We start from the raw sequence: 10,893 nt of genomic DNA on the forward strand, positions 1-10,893 counted from the left end.
GGGAATAAATTTGATTTGTAATTCATCAACATCATCATCTCCCTACGGTCCCATGCATCTGATTCCTGCTCATTCGCTTATGAAATTTAGAGGAAAATGTAAAACTACCTTACCGTATTCCTTTCATATCAGCATAATTAGGTTATTCTTTGTTCCTGTGAGAATAGAAGAGAAAATGACAGACACTGCTGGATGTGTTCAGTGGCTTTCAATACAGCACATTATGGGACTTCACCCAGCAATGCATTCTGCAGCCCAACCTGCTGCTCTTTGACAATAGAAAGTCTGCTTCTTTCAGTTCAACTACCCAGATCACAGTTAAGGCTGGTGTTCATGGCCCAGTCAGTGGAGGGAGAAACAGATCTGATTGGATCAAATGAGAGTGCATAGACATGCTTTAAATCTACCAGCTGTCCTAACCCATCAGCTGTTATGCTTATCAAGGTAAATTAACTGTAGTAGTATACTTGAGCATAATCCATACGGAAATGAAGACAAAGTGAGAATCAGACATTTTAGATAGAGATATGTAAAATTCATTTTTCACACATGATACTCGTGTTTTTGTCACCAATCACATGCGATTGGTCATTAGATGGAAGGTAGAGCTGTCCCTAATGGACCTTTTCAAATACAGAAGTGGGTAAACTCCTCCCAAATATTATATATAATAATTACTAATGACCCTGCATCAAAAATACAGCATGTAGTGAAAAATATATTCATATGATATAACTCATGTATTCATGCTAAACTAACTTTCTAAATTAAGTAGAGGACATGAATTTATACGGATCACAAATTCTAAGGTGCAAGCTTAGATAACTTAAAAATCAAAACAATAAATCAAAAGCAATCTGAAGACATGAAATGCTTGTCGACATCAGGTCATGTGGTGGTGGGTTCCTGCCGGAACATGTTCCAATGTACAGGCGCCTGTGAGGTAAGGTGTACTTCGGATTAGCTTCAAGTCTCTTCTGTAGCATGCTGCAGAGGCTCCTGGCTGTGGAAACTTGGGGGACAAATAATCCAACCCAACACCTCTCTTAGCAGCATCTTCCTTATCTGACCTTAGATCAAGGGTAACTCCTTTCCAGAATGCCACTTCCTCTGCTGCCAGTACATTCTTCCTCACCTCCAGCAGCTGGTAACAAACAGAACTGACAGTCATTATCCATGCATGCAAGAATAAAGAATCTTTGTCATTCTGAAACCTGTCATGGTTTAGTTTTGGTTTGGCTTCTGTTTTCCATTAGTTTTCACTTTCCTTCCTCGTTTGGGTTTTTAGTTATGTTTTAGACTTTATTTATTGTTAGTTTTCAGTCTCATCGTCCCTTCTCACTCTGCCTTCTCTTCACTCCCTCTGCAGTCAGTCGCACCTGTTAGCTATTTACCAATCAATCAGTCAGACTCTTTTCACCTGTTAGTTCCCCTATTTAAACCTCCATCTGTGCTCATTTCTTCACTGGTCTGTCGTCGTTCAACACCTACTCCACGCCTGTCTGTTTTTGTCTCCTGCATAATTGGTACCATGCCACCTCTGCTTCTCCTCAAGGTTAGTCCTGCTAGCTGTCTCTGAAGAGCTGTGGACTCTGCTAGCCGTCTTTGAGAAGCTGTGTACTCTCTCACCTGCCAAATTAGCTCCTGCATCCTTCATCTGGTAACAAACTCTGGTTCCACTTGCCATCATCATCCACTTCTTTCAATAAACTCTCTTAAACTCAGCTCTGTGTGTGCATGCTGTATCTGGGTTCATCCACGACAAAACCATAATACATTTTTTAGTAGACTCCCCAGGTTAGAATGCACATAATATTATGCAGACAAATTTTAAAAAAAGCATCCTTAGAAGACCCTTAGAGAAATCAAACACTCTCAGAAGAAAAAACAAATCTAAAAACGAGCTTAGAGAAAAATTAGAAGCACGCGTAGAAGATATGATCAGAAGAAAAATATGCACACAGAAATGTAAAGTTCAGTTTATATCAGACCAGCCTATAAATCATAGATTGATAAATACACACATAATTTAATGCAGTCTTAAAAAAAAATATGGTATGACGTCACACCCATAAAATGCCACCATATTGAAAAGTAAAGCTCGGTCTTTCATATTGTAAACAATTACTTTTTTTGTAACCTGGCAACCCAGTCTGATAATGTGCAGCACTTTACGTTCTGCACATTATCCATCTGAGACTGCTCGTATTGAATCCGTTCTGGTAAAGGAGGGACATTCAGCAGGACTTTCCAAGCTGATTGGACAAAGCAACACCTAGTGCACACCTACCAAAGGTTGGTTTTAGCCATTCATGGTATCAAATGAAAATGTATGCAGCTGGCGTTATGAGCAACCACAACTAGGTAAGCTAGTCAAGGCACTTCTTGCTTTTCTTCTTTCAAAGATGAAATCATAGATTCTTACACAACAGATGTGACAGCAGCAGCTACGCGTGCATCCTCCTGTGCTGCCATGTTTATGTTGGTTCAGCTGAGGGCTTAGCAGCTCTTGCTTTCGTCTCAGCGGTATGTCCCGCCTTAAATCATAATACTGCAATGTCATTGGGCCAAACTGCTTTTGGTCACAAACTGTTGAAGTGCAGCGGTACAAGATGGATTCTTGTGTGTTTGTAAATATATAAAAGACAGAGGGAATCCAGCTTGCGGGCAAGGTTAACTGTTTTGCTCTTAAGCAGAATTTCTTTAAAAAAAAAAAGTGCTGCTGCAGTATAGAAAATGGTACGTAGTATTTTTCTTAGTAACTATTGAATTTGAAATTTTTGTATTGTGACAACCCTAGTTACAATTACCCTACAGCTGAAATATCTACAGAAGCATTATTAAGACAACTTTCCTATGTTTCACCACAGTTAGCCTTTAGCTAGTGCTAGTGAAAAGTCAAGTAGCATACCTTTTAATCTTAATAAAAAGATGAAATACATCTACACCAGTTCTTTTTCTACCTCCTCTTTCCCCCGCTGTCTGAAGGCAACAACTGTTGACATCCTTTGCCGATATCGTTGTGGCAAATGGGATTTGTCGTTGCTGTCTGTCAAAAGCAGCTTCTACCTGAGGCATACTTTAAAAGCATTTAACTTAATAAATGAAACCATTATTAAAAAATATCTTGTATGTACTTGGGTAATATTTTGTAAAATATATAAAAAGGTTTGATAATCTGAAAATATGGGGGGGGGGGGGGGAAAAAAAACACAGAAGAAATGTTTAAGGAGTCAAATACTTTTTAGATTTAGAATTATATAGAGGAGACTCAACAAAGTAGCCAGGTGAACGAGAGGACGCAGCTCGTCACTCCCACGTCCAGAGGAGTCGGCCTGAAACACTCTCGCGTGAACTGACTAATGGAGCCTATAGAGACAACTGTGATAAATAGAGGAACACTCATTTTACATGTCGGGCAATTGTAAGGGCATGTATGGGAAAGAAAATATTTAACTTCAAAGCGTGCACAATGCGCCTTTTAGCAGGTATCAAACATACTTTTCACTGAGATCACATAATACAGCCCATTTGAATGAAAAATGTTTTTTAATTGGTTTGATGCTATATACTAATTTGTGTTTTCATTACCTGTAACAATCAAAATCATCAACAGAAATAAATGTTTCAAGATACCAATTTGTGTGAAAGTAATCTATATAATGAATTTCACTTAGCAAAATGACTATAAAAAAAGACCTTTTGAATCATTCAGATGCATTGAAAGTGTAAAGATTATAAATACAAACCCAATATTTAATCCGGGCACAGAGTGTATTGAAGGGGATGAGTAGTGGCAGATTAGGCTGGTAAGCAGAACCAGACTGACCAGGGGTTGCAGGCAGTGACAGGCCAGAACAGGCGATGTTGGCCAAGGAACCACCAGAACGGGCAGAGCGAGCGGCTGGAACGCATAGGGAACGCACACACTGGCAACTTTCATCAGTGAGGGCTGAAAACACACAAGTTCAGCTGGCTGAGCACACAGGAACTGGTCACATCACACAAGATGAGCCGATCTGGCTGGGATGAGTTGGCTGAGGCAGGTATATGTAGACGGGAACAGGTGAGCAGAGTTGGCAGTAATTAATGGCAGCAGGTGGAGCTGATCTGGCCTAATTGAATGGTGACTGAGGTGTGGACTGAGCTGATTGGATGGTGACAGATGGCTGCTGGCTTTTTATTAATAAAAAAAATAATAAGGGTCAGGGTGTGAATGTGTGTGTGAATGGGTGAATGACTGAACTGTAGTGTGAAGTGCTTTGGAGGTCGTCAAGACTAGTTAAAAGCGCTATACAAGTACAAGCCATTTACCATTTACCAATAATAATAAAAGCCTAAATCATGACAGAATGTGATAGTATATTTCCTCTGTGCTCGGTGGATTTACCATTAAAACTGTTTGACTTGGGCCGGATGTTTTAGGTTCTATCTACAAGCTTTTCACAACAGGTTGCTAGTGTTTAGGTTCATTCCTCCTGACAGAAGTGGTGGAACTTTTTTTGACATTGTTTTTTTAGCTCTGTCTTCATATTTTCTGTCGGACTGAGGTCAGGGTTTTGTAGTTCTAAAATACAACACTGAAGTGGTATTAATGAATGATGTGTGTTTCGTGTATGTAAACATTCATCCATTCATTATCTTTACCCGCTTATCCGTGCAGGGTCGCAGGGGGTGTGGTGCTTGTTCTCAGCGGTCATCAGGCAGGAGACGGGGTACTACCTGGACAGACCGCCAGTCCACAGATGGCTACAGAGACAAACACACTATGCAAACACTCACACCTAAGGACAATTTAGAAGAAAAAGAACAAGAACAAGAAGAAATACCTTTATTGTCCCACAATGGGGAGATTCCAGCGTGACAGTGGCAAAAGCACAATCATTGATAATACAGCATATCCAGGTAAACATACAATATTCAAGTTAAATAGAGCAAAGACAGCAGCCACTTTACAAAACAATGTGAGAAAATCTATGCAATATGTATGATTGTACAAGCAAAAACCTCAGAAAAGCTAAAGCATGTGCAAATGCAAATTAGTGTAAATGAGAAAGACCAACAGTCATGTTTTTGGACCGTGCGAGGAAGCCAGAGTATCTGGATAGAACCCCCATATGCCCAAGGAGAACATGCAAACTCCATGCAGAAAGATCCCAGGCCACAATGTGAACCCAGGACCTTCTTGCTGGTATGTTAACGTGGTCTTAAAAAAATCAAATATCTTGAGATATGTAGAGAAAATATTCAGTTCTCAAAAAGCAGCTTTATGTCTTTGAAATGATAATTAACTTTAAACTGTATGTTATTGATAAAAGCTAATGAAACTGAAGCTCAAAGCAGGGGAGGGAAAAGTCCAGTAGAGTGTGTTGCACGGGTGAAGCAGTTAGCGTGAAGGTTTACCTCTTTAACCTGTGCTTGACCCAATTAACCTCCATCTCCTCCTACTCTCCATGACGTTCAGTGCAATTCGTCTTCTCTAAATTATTTCCCACCCCCTCAGAGGAAAGCAGAAACTAACCTGACCAAGGAACACAGGGAAGACGTTGAGTACAATTCAATACATTTGAGTTTATTTATATACCTCCAATTCACAACAAATTTTATATTAAGGCCCTTTATAAAAGGGAGGTGTGTGTGGGGGGGAGGGGGGCGTCAGAGAGACTGAAAAAAGTTTGAAGCTAACTTAACATAAAAGTGGAACCACCAAACATACTTACAATGAAAGACACAGAACCAATAATTATGTGTCTTTGATCTGGAGACCACAGTTTCAGACTCGCAGTTCTTGACCCCTTCTCTTCCGTGAAGATGCCATCTATTTCCGGATGACTCAACCTGGATGGTGATAGGAAAGTGAGTAAATGAAAATGTGAGATTTGAATTTCCGCAGCATTATAATAATAAAAATAGTACCAGAACAACTTCTTAGAAACAGAAAACTCTAGTCCTGAGATAGAAAGCAGCAGGGTTTAGGTGCGTTTTCTAGGCAGATATTCGAAACAGTAGGTAAACTCTGGGGTAATCAGAGTATAACAGACATTAGATAGCCTTGTGAGTGCCTGGCCATACATAAAACTGTGTATAATTTTAGTCCCCACTGAAAAAGTAAAGCCATTAGTCCATTGAGAGACTTTTAACATAGGCCTCTTAGGGGACTAAAGAACTAGGTTAAGGAGTAGGTGTGCAGTGTAAGTTGGGATATTTTCTAACCCATTGTAGTTCTGTCACTCACTCAAGAAGTAATTTTTGGATTGGAAAAACCAAGAACAGGATTTCAAAAGTAGCCATACCACAGAAGTGTTTTTGTCTTCTTGACGGAAGATGATGGGGATCAAAATCAATAAAGTTCTTGTTCATAAACCACCCGCTCTAACTTCAGAGCCAGAGGCTATGAAGACCTCTACGTCTCTTCAAGTGTCTGAGCTCAGCCTGCCCTCACTAGTTTGCCTTACTAGTGCTTGTGTGCGTCATCTGCTTCATGTGTTCCTGTGTGGATTCATGCTCGCTCTGTCCTCCTTGGGAAACTCATCAACTGTTACTCTGGTCTGGCCTGTCTCTTCCAACATCATCTGGTCAGTCTGTTTCAATCATCCTCACTTGGTCAGCCTGCTTCTGCCATCATCACCTAGTCAAACTGCTTCAGCCGTCATTGCCCGGTCAGATTGCTTCAACCACTATTCCCTGATCTGCTTGTTCCAGCAAATCAGTCAGTATCATCTGCTGAGCCTGTCAGCTCTACCCCTTTTACAATAAACCTTTTAAAATGTAGCATCGTGTCTGGCTTGAATATCGGGTTCCCAAAATAAAATCCGTGACAGTGAGGCCACAACCGGAGGGAGTCCTTGTGTTTTCTGTGGCTCAAGATTCAGAATAATTTGAATAATATCTGTTTAGGCCTGGATCAGGCTCTGTTCCATTGGTTTTGATTGATCTTGACGAAATGGACCGATATACTTTTTGAGGGCTCTTTTGAGGGAGGAGTCAGTGGAGAATCAAGTATAGAAGGAATAGAAAGTTGAACAAAGACTGAGCATCATCGTTCACATCATCCCAGATCACTTCTTCTTTTCTCCGTCTGCAGCCAACCAAAAGCCATACACCTCCTCTGTCCTCCCCGGCTTCTCTCCTACCCTCTCCTATCGGTCCGTCTTGGTGAAAGGCCAGTTTGAGCACAAAGGCTGGCGGTGGTAGGTAGTTATAGAGCTCCATTGTCACACAGCCTTTCTTTATCTGCTCCATCTTAATAAGAGCAGTCATCATTTAGAGTCTAAGTCGCTCTCAGCCTCCTTGCTTTAATTATGACATATCGATTGTCTCGTTAAGTCTAGTTTGGCTTAATGAAATCTATTGTAACCTCTAATTCTGTCTTCCATTGTCCGGCCCTGCAGCACTGAGTGTGTGATGTGGACCTGGGCTCTCTTTGTGTTGTCTAATCTGACTCTGTGTGTGGGTCATTCTCATGTCTGTTTGTGTCCCAGTTTATCTCCTGCGTTTCTCCGTGTGTGTTTTTTCAGTTTGTGTTTGCGTGGATATCCTTGCTCCTAACCCCTATGTGTGTGTTTCTGCATCTCGAGTTGTGTGTGTCTTTGCATCGACGGGTCCCCGCTCTAAAAGGCGCTGCTGTCACCGTTTATCTGCTGCTTCCTGATTCCCTTCCATCGACTCTCAGCCAATCAATTCACTAAATGATGCAATTATACGCCCTCCCTCTCCTCACCCCCACATTTAAAGTTGAGAGGTTTATTTTGGATCAATCCCAACCACTTTGTGTGCAAATTACACAATTGCATTGCTTTCAGATTCTTTAGGCAGCCCAATTGGAGCGAGCCCTGGGTGTGAATGCCTAATGAGGGACCCTGTCCTTCAAAAAGGCTCTGTCGAACACAGACGGAGACAATTAGAGAGGTTGAGGGGAAAAAAAACAGAAAAAAGTCAGTCTTGTTTCTTTACTGTGTTCCAAGGTTTAAAAGTACTTTAGCATTGCAACACTGAGCTGACGTGATCTAGCAATGCAGATGTGAAAGTGTGGATAAATAAATGCTATGTTTTTGTTCATGGTTGCACAAGTATTCTAACAGCATCCTCCAAACGAAAAACTTGGTAAACCTTGGATGTCTGTATCCTTTCGGTGCCAGTTTAGAGGAGCTGAGGTCCTGGTGTAATTCTTTCTCTCACCAACCAAGCTTTTCAAGGTCTCATGGAGGCACTCCCTTTTTATTGACATCGCTGTAGGAACTGTTGCAAGTTGTAGTTAAATGGAGACTTTGGCGTCTTCTTATGAGGAGGGACTGTCCAAGCATCTGGACCTCAGCCGTGGCACACCTGTATGATGATCAGTCTGCATTGTGCAACTATATATTGACCTGCTGCAGTTACGGACCGTGGATGTAGAGGAACTTTGGTCTGTTTTACAACTCTGCTTTACATCATTGAGGTTTGTAGGCATTTATTTCTGTGCAGTTCTCTTAAGGTTCCTCAAGCCTTTGTTTTCTTTATTTTCTTAGGCACACACGTATATTTATAGTAGGATTTGTTACAGACTGGCTGCTGCCTTTGAGATGAATGGCTTCAGTTTGGCCTTTCACACAAATTACCTCATTTGATTGTAGAATTTACTGAATGGGAAAATATTTATGATTGTATTACGTTTTGAATATTTTTCTATACTATAAAATGTAGTTACAGCAAATGTGAATAATTGAGAAAAGATGGATGTAAATACTGTAAAAAAAAAAAGATTAAGTAACAATTGATGTAGAGTTGTTGTAAAATGAATTAAGGGACAGATATAAGATTGCTCTTCTCTCTGCTCCTTTTCATTCAATATGCTTTGATTTGAAATTAAATAAACTGAAGCTGAATTTGCTGTCAAGTGAACTCATGGAAAATGAACAACTTTCTTAATGTCTTCCAATTGAGAATAATCTTTCTCGCTGTAGAATGATGGACTGGATTGCTTGCAAACGGTCTTATAGTGTCTTAATCCCAGGGGTCTTTGTGTTTTTTTTATTTGTGTATTTGAGGGATTTTAAGATGATGATTTTATTATTCTATACCCAGTTATTCCTTTGTGTTGAGAGCCTTCATTGTCACCATCATGATGTATTTTCTTCTAGACAATGTGTCGAGACACCTGTACGCTAAAGGCCATTAACTCACCTAAAGGCAACTTTCATACAGGTGCTCCTACTGATGACGATCAGTTAATCAAGGTCACTTGATTCGCAGCCCATGGCTGTTGTTTTGAATCCTCTGAAAGCAGCTGTGAACTATTTCCATGTGTAGCTTCTCCATTTTGGCTTCATCAGTTTATAAAACATTTTTAGAACCTGGTAAAGTCCACATTCTTTTTACTATGTTCTGATATGTAAGATCCTGGAGGGTATACTTTCTTTCCAACATTTTTACAACTTTTTCAACAACATGCACCTATGAGCAGTCACAGTCTACAATAAGCGTAGTATAGGTAGTTTTCAGAACACTACGAGAAACACACAGGCATCAGATAAAAATATAACTGATCTATCAGTTTAGCTTGAACACATTTTCTTTTGTCAATTGAGAGTTGGCATGCCCTGCTTGTCACTGACAACAGGGAGACTATTTTTACATTCACAGAACTTACCCGATTGCTTCTATTTGAATTGGTCAGGGGCGGCAGGGGGAGAGGCTCGCTCAAGCACCATTCCTGTAAGACCTGCAAATAAACATTAGTGACGTCTATACTGTGACACAATGATAACAGCACATGTATCGCTGTACCCTCACTAAAAAGCTAGTGTTTATGACAAAATAATTACTGAAAATACACAGGAAAAAAAATGTTTGTAATCAATCATTTGAAATCATGCACGCTCCACCTCTTGCAGTTAGTCTGCCAGAATTCATGCCAGAGTGGACAGTTTTCATTGAATTATCAATTCATTTGCTGTGGATGTTTGTAAGATGCAAATGCCAAAACCTGTTTTCTCAACCCCATTTCTGAGGTAACGTTATCTCTGTGCTTACTGACCAAGACTGATGGTTGATCTGCAGTCCTGGGCCTTTATAGGAGTCATTCACCCAAATCCTTTTCTGACCCTGTTCCCTCTCTTCTATTTCTGTCGTTGCTGTGCTTAGTTCAGGTTCTAACATCAGGCAGCTAGAAAGCACTCTGATCCTTGACTCAGACTAGTCCCCTGTGTTTGTGTGCATGTGTGGGAGAGAGCTGGACAAATCTACCAATCTATTCCCAGCAGCCGCTCTGACCAGTCAAACATGGCTGCCAGTGCTGGTTGACTGGAGGGATGATAGATGGAGGCATGACTAGCTCTGGTGCACATTCTGAACATAAAGAGCTCCAACAGAGCTGATATAGGCCCGTGGTGGGTCTGAATGGTGAAACCGCCAAGTAAACCTGAAGGTGACATAAGGCAGTGACCCATTCACCTCCTTTCCTTTAAAAACACATGCTTACAAACTGAGCAAGGACATTTGTATTGGGTAGTTCCCAGAGGGTTGTCTGGATTTGTTCTTTTGTAACCTGGGCCAATCCCAGCAGACAGTAGTATAGACTAAGGCTGTAAGGGGCAGCTCCCAGTAGGCCAGGCCACTGACCAAGACTATACTGCTCAAAGCTCCATTATGTGGATATTGCCCTATGATGAAAGGTTAAGCTGACATTAAACATTAAATAGATACTGTGGACACTAATGTGAACTAGTAGCCAATGAGTGATTTAGAAATTAATAAAGTTACTCCAGTCAAAATGAGTAAGGCTCCAGAATTCAACCCAAATAATGCAAATAATGTATTTCAGCAACCAAACAAGCAGAAAGTGCAACCCATCTGCTAAAATCTTTAGCTGACCCTCCTAACACTGGACAACTAAGAAATAGTTTCACGGGGAGT

At 40.7% G+C, this 10,893-nt stretch overlaps 1 long non-coding RNA gene across 1 annotated transcript; it reads right to left on the minus strand.

Annotated features, from left to right (window-relative positions):
- Positions 1–547: 547 nt before the first annotated feature.
- LOC110367138 lies at positions 548–3,996 on the minus strand. Its single transcript, XR_002427252.2, has 3 exons — positions 3,750–3,996; positions 1,071–1,144; positions 548–936 (listed from the first exon to the last, which is right to left on the minus strand). It is a non-coding gene; the product is annotated as an uncharacterized LOC110367138 (long non-coding RNA).
- Positions 3,997–10,893: the final 6,897 nt, after the last annotated feature.

This window comes from Fundulus heteroclitus, unplaced genomic scaffold (assembly GCF_011125445.2).
Source record: "Fundulus heteroclitus isolate FHET01 unplaced genomic scaffold, MU-UCD_Fhet_4.1 scaffold_28, whole genome shotgun sequence".
Classification (NCBI taxonomy): domain Eukaryota; kingdom Metazoa; phylum Chordata; class Actinopteri; order Cyprinodontiformes; family Fundulidae; genus Fundulus; species Fundulus heteroclitus.